Here is a 7599-nt window from a genome sequence, read left to right as displayed (position 1 = left end):
ACTACAAATGGCTACCGGCTAAATTTATTGTATTGAGATATACTCATCTTTCGATCCAAGTAAAACCCTCACCGAAGGCCAAAGCCCGTAAATACTCGCTCGAAAACACGATAGGGCATATCTTTATATAACTAATTAACAGAGAAATATATAAAGATTTTTTTTTTCTCTTGTCTTTCAGTTTCTCCAATCATCATCATCATCATAATCTACAAATAAAAATAAATCTATGTTTAATCTAATTTACTAATCCCGATTCTCTTCACAACTGCTGAATTCCTAAACCCGCCACCACCGCCACTCGCCGCCTGTTTTACGCACATTCCGCCGTCGTCAACCGCCCGCTGCTGCTGGCTTTGCTGTTCAACTCCACTCATATAGCTTCTCACCTCCTTCCGTATCATCTCTTGCATCACCGACAAAAACTCCGCACTGAACGGAACAAAAGCCTTCTCCGCCTGCTCCACCGGTGCCGGATCTCGTGTTACCTTCAGCTGATTCATCGCCGTCGATATCGCCATTGGAATCGACGTCATGACGTCAGCGTTGTTCAGGTTTAGCATTTGGCTTTCGATCGGAATCTGACGCAACGGCACCGCGTGAATCGGTACCGGCGGAGGTAACGGACTCGCTACCGGAACCGTCACCGGAGACGGCGGCATTAGCTGCATCGGCGTCGCGGTAACGGTAGTAGTAACCGTTTTATTAGTATTATTATTTTGATTATTAGTATTATTATTATTATCAACTACTCCAGGAAGCGAGAGAGTCAACGACGTAACCGGATCTTTGACCAACGGTTGCAACGGCTTAGGCGATGACGTGGCCGGTAAAACCGAAGCCGGTCTAGCAATAGGCCGATACACATGAGCACCTGAATCACTAACGTCAGATCCAGACGGACTAACCGGAACCGTAACGGTAACGTTAACGGCCGCACCAGCACTAACCGAGCGTTTCAAACACGGCTGCTGAATCGCAAACTCATTAAACTCCTCGTTCGTCATCGACGAACACTTCCTCTTCAACGTCGAGTTCCAGTGGTTCTTAATCGCGTTATCCGTCCGTCCATTCAACAGCCTCGCAATCGTGGCCCACTTGTTCCCAAACCTCGCATGAGCTCGTAGAATCGTCTCATCTTCCTCCGGCGTAAACGCTCGGTGCTCCACCTGCGGTGAAAGCTGGTTACACCACCGTAACCTGCACGACTTGCCGGATCTACCGGGAATCGCTTTTCCGATCAATGACCAGTTTCTCGGGCCGTGCTTTTCAACCAGCTGTTGTAGCATCTCGTCCTCTTCAGGGCTCCATGGACCTTTAATCCGATCCATATTATTACTAGCCATAATATATTTAGGATTTGAGTATATGAAGGGTGATGATAAACGTGAAGGAAATAGAAATGAAATATATAGAAGGGATGAGGATGAATGATGGTTTATATATGAGAGAGAATGAAGGGATGACCGGTTAAGCCGGTGTGGGTGGTAAGGTGGGGTACCGGCTAAGCGGTTGTATTCGGTAGAATATGGGATACAGCTGGCTAACGGACACGCGTCACATCACACACTAGCACTGATTTACACATACTAGTCTTCCTTTGTAACCTCTACTTCTACCTGTTTTCCCTCCACTTTCTATACCGGTGCGTGAGCCTCACTCCTTTGTCGTTTCACATCAGGTAAACATGAAAATATCTACCTCTTTCATAACTATATTTTATTTATTTGTAAACAATAATTCCTAGTCCCCAGAAGTTCTTCTAATAGTAAGAGGCATGCGCTTTTAAAGTAGAGACGTCATTTTGATTCTTACTTTGGCTGGTTTGAAAAACATATCGGAGAAGGGATGAATCAGGGTTTTGCGGATTTTATCCAGTTTCCGTGCATCATGGAGATATAGTCTCACGACGGTCAAGGGATCGAACTTGAATATGGCCCCGAAAGAGTTTGTGTACACATGAGATTTTTTATTGTTCAAATAATAATAATAATAATAATCCATATACAAGTGTTTTATTGTAGAATTTGGGAGTAGTTAAGTTCTAACGTCTAAAAATAATATTATTAGATTAGTTATTATAAACTTAATTATGAAAACAAAATTTTAAATTAAGAGGTTAAATATGTCGTGTTTATGGATTGACATATTATACATAACATGAATTCAAACACGACACGAATTTTTTACGTGTTGGCATCAAAAGGGCATGTTACTACAAAGTTACAAGTTCATGATAAAAGTACAGATTTATACGATAACTATGTTTATACTATAATTTTTGTTGCGCGTTTCCTCTTTAGTTTCTGAATTTTATTAATATTCAAATCAATTTAACTTATAAATAGGTGTTTTTTAAGAAGTAAATGATCAGGTTATAAACTCATCAGATTGAGTACACGGTCGGTTTAACTAAATATATATGCCAATTCAATCCAAAGTCGATGAACATGTTTACAACAAATTACATGAATATTATATTAGGTTTGTGTCTTATTTTAGTATTATTTTGGATATTAACTATCGTTGAAACAAAAAAGTTGACTTATACATATGCATAAATGTTTCTTAAGATTATTAATTATATATGCATTTAATCGAGCACAGAGTTGATAGAAAACAAGTTGTACGTACACATAGAGCCCATAAGCTTTGACCAAGGATGGAAAGATGGCAATTTGCCAGCCTGCCAACGAGTTTGTGACATTAATTTATCATTTCTTCAAGGCTATGGCACGCGAGCTTGAGTCAATTATGGTTTAATAATAAAATAATAGATAGATAGATGTGTAGTATTTTACGTTATATGAAACATCCTTACAAATATATGAACACATGTGTGTGTGAATTAAGATGAAAATATAAATGTTTACTAAATATAACTAGCTTGAGACCGAATAACGGTAATTAATTAAAATTGAATATTTAATCAATAATAAAAATATAATTGTGACACACAGTTAATACAAAGCAGCCGTTGATAAAAATGATAACATGGAAGAGATTTAAACAATTTTAAAATAATGTTTTAATTGATGACATTAGCGTTCTTGATTGAATGGACATTTTAAAACAATTGATGTTGCTGTTTGTCGAATAGGAAAATGGTGATGTCACTATGGTTTTCTTTTATTATATAGAGACATTTAGTTATTTATACTTGATGAAAACTAAATTAACATTTAAGGAAAAAAGAGTGAAGGGAAATATAGTTTTTAGGCAACAGGTAAGTTAACTTTCAAATGGCTAATGATTGAAATTTTACATATGAAGTCCCGGATCAATAATTAAAAACGAACTAACAAATAATTCACGTTTATATTAATAAAAAAATATTACTCAAAAAATTGATTTCAACTCTTAAACTCTGACTCGGTTTGACTCTTAATGAACCTAACATGATTGCATCAACTTCATAACAATCTCTAACTTGGTTATCCCTATTTATAATGTTAACTCGATTTAGCTAATAATAAACCTAATAACCCCTTTTAATTCTTTGAATGGGCCTTACACTCAGGCATAACAATTACCAAACTTAAGAACGAATTGATATAACTCACCAATACGTAAACGCACAATAATTAATATTGAATAGTTCTCAATATTATATAGAAGAAATATATCTGTAAAACCCCTATTACACATAAATCGTATCTCGCTAGATGAACCCTAACTCGGTTGCATCTCGTGTGTATCTCTAATGTCTAACCATAACTCAGTTTATATAGATTAAGTGAATAACCTAACTTGTTAACAAGGACATTACCAAATATAATAAACCATAATTGCAACCCTATAAATCCATTACATAATTAATTGATCCTACAGGCCAATATGTCTAACCGGTCATCTACATGTGACAGGGCTATTAAGATGAAAATTACGTCCAACAACATAGACGTTGACTTGTTATATACTGATTTATTTCAAGGATTATTCGATCTTCTCCTAGCGATCGAGAACTTGGGGGATTCATCATCTTGGTTAGGTTTAGAAGTGTAAATGAGTTAAGCTGTTTACGAGTTATATTATATGAATTTGTTATGAACATGAATCAATCTCATTTTAAACGAGTCCGAGTCTTAAAATAAGTTTATTTAATAAATGAGTGTGAACCCAAGATTTAACTATCAACCCTTAACAAATTTATACAACTTTTATTTAATGTATAAATTTGTGATAAAAATAATTAGATGTAATATGTTAATAAAATAATAACAAAAAAGTTGGTAGCCCTGATTGAAGATGAAGTTATTGGTAAGATATTTCTTACCATTACACATATAAACCACATAAAAATAGTAAAATATCTCACCACTAGTTCGTGGATATAACTTGGTTACATTAAACAAGTCTGCCATATTCATTTTCTTTTTTTCCGAACAGCAAGTGTACCACATAGAATACATCTGCTATTTGTTTCCTAACACGTTTTAGTTATGGATTGTCTAGTTCGTTGGGTGTCTACATGAATGTTAACTTCTCGACATCATTCGACGAAAATTATAAAAAGAAGTTCTTCGTAGGTCATCTTCATGCAAGTTCTCATCTTGATAAGTTATCTATATGTTTGAGATATATAAATAAAATAAAAAGACAATGTGATATTGGTAGAATGGTAGCACACAATGCGATTTGAATATATTGCATGTTTTACAAAAAGAAAATGAGGTGTCACATGAAGGATACTTAAAGTAAGTACTTTTCCTATGCATTTGACCAAACCTGTCTCGACAAAGTATGCACCCTTGCTATAGTATTTCTCACTTTACCCATTAACATGTATCACTACGGGCTATCAATATTGCATTATATTGTTATTATCTTTCGCTAAATTATTTAGGTGATAACTTTTAAATATTCTCAACTAAAAGAAGAGAACGTCTGAATGTCAGTAACATATCCAACATGATATATACAGAAAATATTTAAAAGGGTATGGTGGTTGGATTGTAGCGTTCTTGTCATCGAGATAAAGTTCAATTTAAGAACAAAGTTTGGCCACCAACAATCATCATCTCCATTTTTTCTGTATGATGAAGTCGTTAAGCTATAAATAAGAGCAAAGCAACACAAGTGCACAACCATTTACAAACATAAGATGGATATATGAGATATCTATCAATACCTTGTAGTTTTGAAGAGAAGAATGGTGTGATGAAGTTTTTAAGACATCAAACCATGGTATCTATCAATACCAGTAGTGCTCACGCATTTTGATAAGTTGATAACCTTGTGTGTGTTTAAGGCACCGTTGTTGAAACCCCACCCTCATACAGTCATACATAATGATGTACTGCATACGTTTATGTGGTTTAGAATCCATAGCAATGCTATGGATTCTAACAAACCTAAGTATCATTAATGTCTAAATTTCTTCATGTATTAGATAACAGACCTAAGTATTATGTTGGCGATTCCACATCAGATGTGTGATGGAAAAAACTATTTTGTGAGTCATTTTTGCATATTTATCTAACTTTGTTAGCTAACTACCGCTTAGTGTACATTTGATAATAACTTGTAAATGAAAATCTAATACTTGATGGTTGGTGTGTGTCATGATTTTAAACATTTTTTAGTTTCATAGATTTCACAAATGACTTGGATAGCTTTCTGAATTGTGTATATTATTAATCCGATAAGATAGATTATGTTTTCTCTAAGAACGAGAAGTTTTTTTTTGCAACAAAACTGGAAGACAATATAATTTATGAAACTAGACTATACGACCCTTTTGTATATCTGTCAAAGCTATACAATAGTTAGGGTGAAATGTCACAAAGTTGTATAACCGTTTATGCAGTTGTGTGTAACTAATGTAGTTACATCAGTCTCAGGAACTCTGTTCGGTAGCAAACTTAATAATTACCGAAGTTCTATAATACCGCCTTGAAGAGGTAGGTCCCAGCAGGGCTCAGTTGGTCCCGCATGACTCACCTTAAACAGGGATGTCTGCGCAAAGACCATCTACTCCCGCAGGACCCACCATGCTCAGAGAAGCCTACGCGCAGTATGCAAGCTGCATACGCAGGGAAAAGCCTCCCAATGGTAAAGTAACCCGCCTGTTCCCGCAGTTGCGGATACAAGCCATCAGGGAAGGCTACCCGCACAGCATAGCTACACGCATAAGGCTTAACACTTACAAATATTCAGTGTCACCTGAAAGAATGAGCAAAGGCGGGAGGGGGAAAACTCCCGCCCAAATGGGCCAGTCCGTATGATGGAAGATCTTTTGCGTGATATCTGACGAGGTAAAGACAAAAGATCTGACCGAGAATGCGACAGCTCACTGACAGCAGCGTGGCAGACAGCACGCCACAGCACTGTGACCAATAGCCGCCGCCTGCCCACCAACTCCTGCCAGACCACGTGCCTAGCCTGCAGTTGGTAGAAGACGAAGAGTGCACGGCACGCCTGCTCTGTGTCAGCCGCTACCTATCCACCACTCACAGGTAGGGCACGTGCATAGGTTACAGTTGGTAGCGTGTTGGGCCGGCTAAACCCCTTGGATACCCACCTTCGGCTATAAAAGACAGCAAATGGTATTATCATTTGATCATCTACTATCTCGTATAACTTACTTGATAACTGCTCTAATAGTATTCATATACTTTTATATTCAAAGAGCAATATAGACTGATTCTCACGCCGGAGGGTGGTCACAAGGAGGAACCCCCCCCTTCTCAGTGACGAGCTTACGGTGTCTGTTTTGCAGGTTCCCTGAAGTACAACTTACTCTGCTGGACCTAACCTTCGTGGGAAACATTACTTAGCCCCCAGATTACCTATAATCTGCCCGGGGTCACTTAGTGTTTCTTCATTGGCGCCATCCGTGGGACAAGCTAGAACTACATCTTTCTCCAGTTTTTCAAAACTTCCAAGATGACTAGAGAAATTCCGGTAACCACAACCCCAGCCACTGGGGTAAACACCGGCAACACAATGTTTACAAACACTACCCCAGCCACCCAAGCTGGGGCAAGTGAAGTACATTTTACGAACACTACCCCAGTCACTCATGTAGGGGCAAGTGGAGTAAATATTCCACTGGGATTCGCTGATACCCAGCTGGAAAAACGAACTCGAGCCCCTCGCCAAACACTTGATCAAGTGAAGGCATGGGCCGAGGCACGTCAACGAGAATTTCAGGCTGAGTTGGACGAACGCTTGCGTTCAGTCCAACAAGCTGAGGAATTCGGTAGTACTCGCCAGCACCTCAACATGAGTAGTGAGTACGAGCACTCGGACGACGAGAGGGAAGACTCCGACACCGACGCGAACCCTCGCCATAGGGCGAAAGGGAAGCGTAAGGAAACGGATCCCCAGCCAAAAAGGAATTTTGGGGAAGCATTCCAACCAGTCACGGAAAAAAGCTCGCGTGACTTCTCCAAGACCTTTAGACCTACTGCCACAAACGCAGGAAGGTCAAAATTTGCAAGGGACATTGCAGAAGCAATCGCCCCGAGGAGTGCCAAACAAATGTCCAACATTGGCACATACGATGGTCTATCCGACCCAGATGACCATCTGAACAGGTTCATTGCGGGGGCAACCGTCAGTAACTGGACGGAGCCCACGTGGTGCTACATGTTC

General features: G+C 38.6%; 1 pseudogene; it reads right to left on the bottom strand.

The window, feature by feature from the left end:
- Positions 1–233: 233 nt before the first annotated feature.
- Positions 234–1346, bottom strand: LOC143590180 (transcription factor MYB44 pseudogene; annotated as a pseudogene).
- Positions 1347–7599: the final 6253 nt, after the last annotated feature.

Source organism: Bidens hawaiensis, unplaced genomic scaffold (assembly GCF_021521415.1).
Source record: "Bidens hawaiensis isolate Kalapana, Puna unplaced genomic scaffold, B.hawaiensis_p1.1 tig00038198_1, whole genome shotgun sequence".
In the NCBI taxonomy this organism is placed as follows: domain Eukaryota; kingdom Viridiplantae; phylum Streptophyta; class Magnoliopsida; order Asterales; family Asteraceae; genus Bidens; species Bidens hawaiensis.
This window is presented reverse-complemented; position numbering and strand designations above follow the sequence as displayed.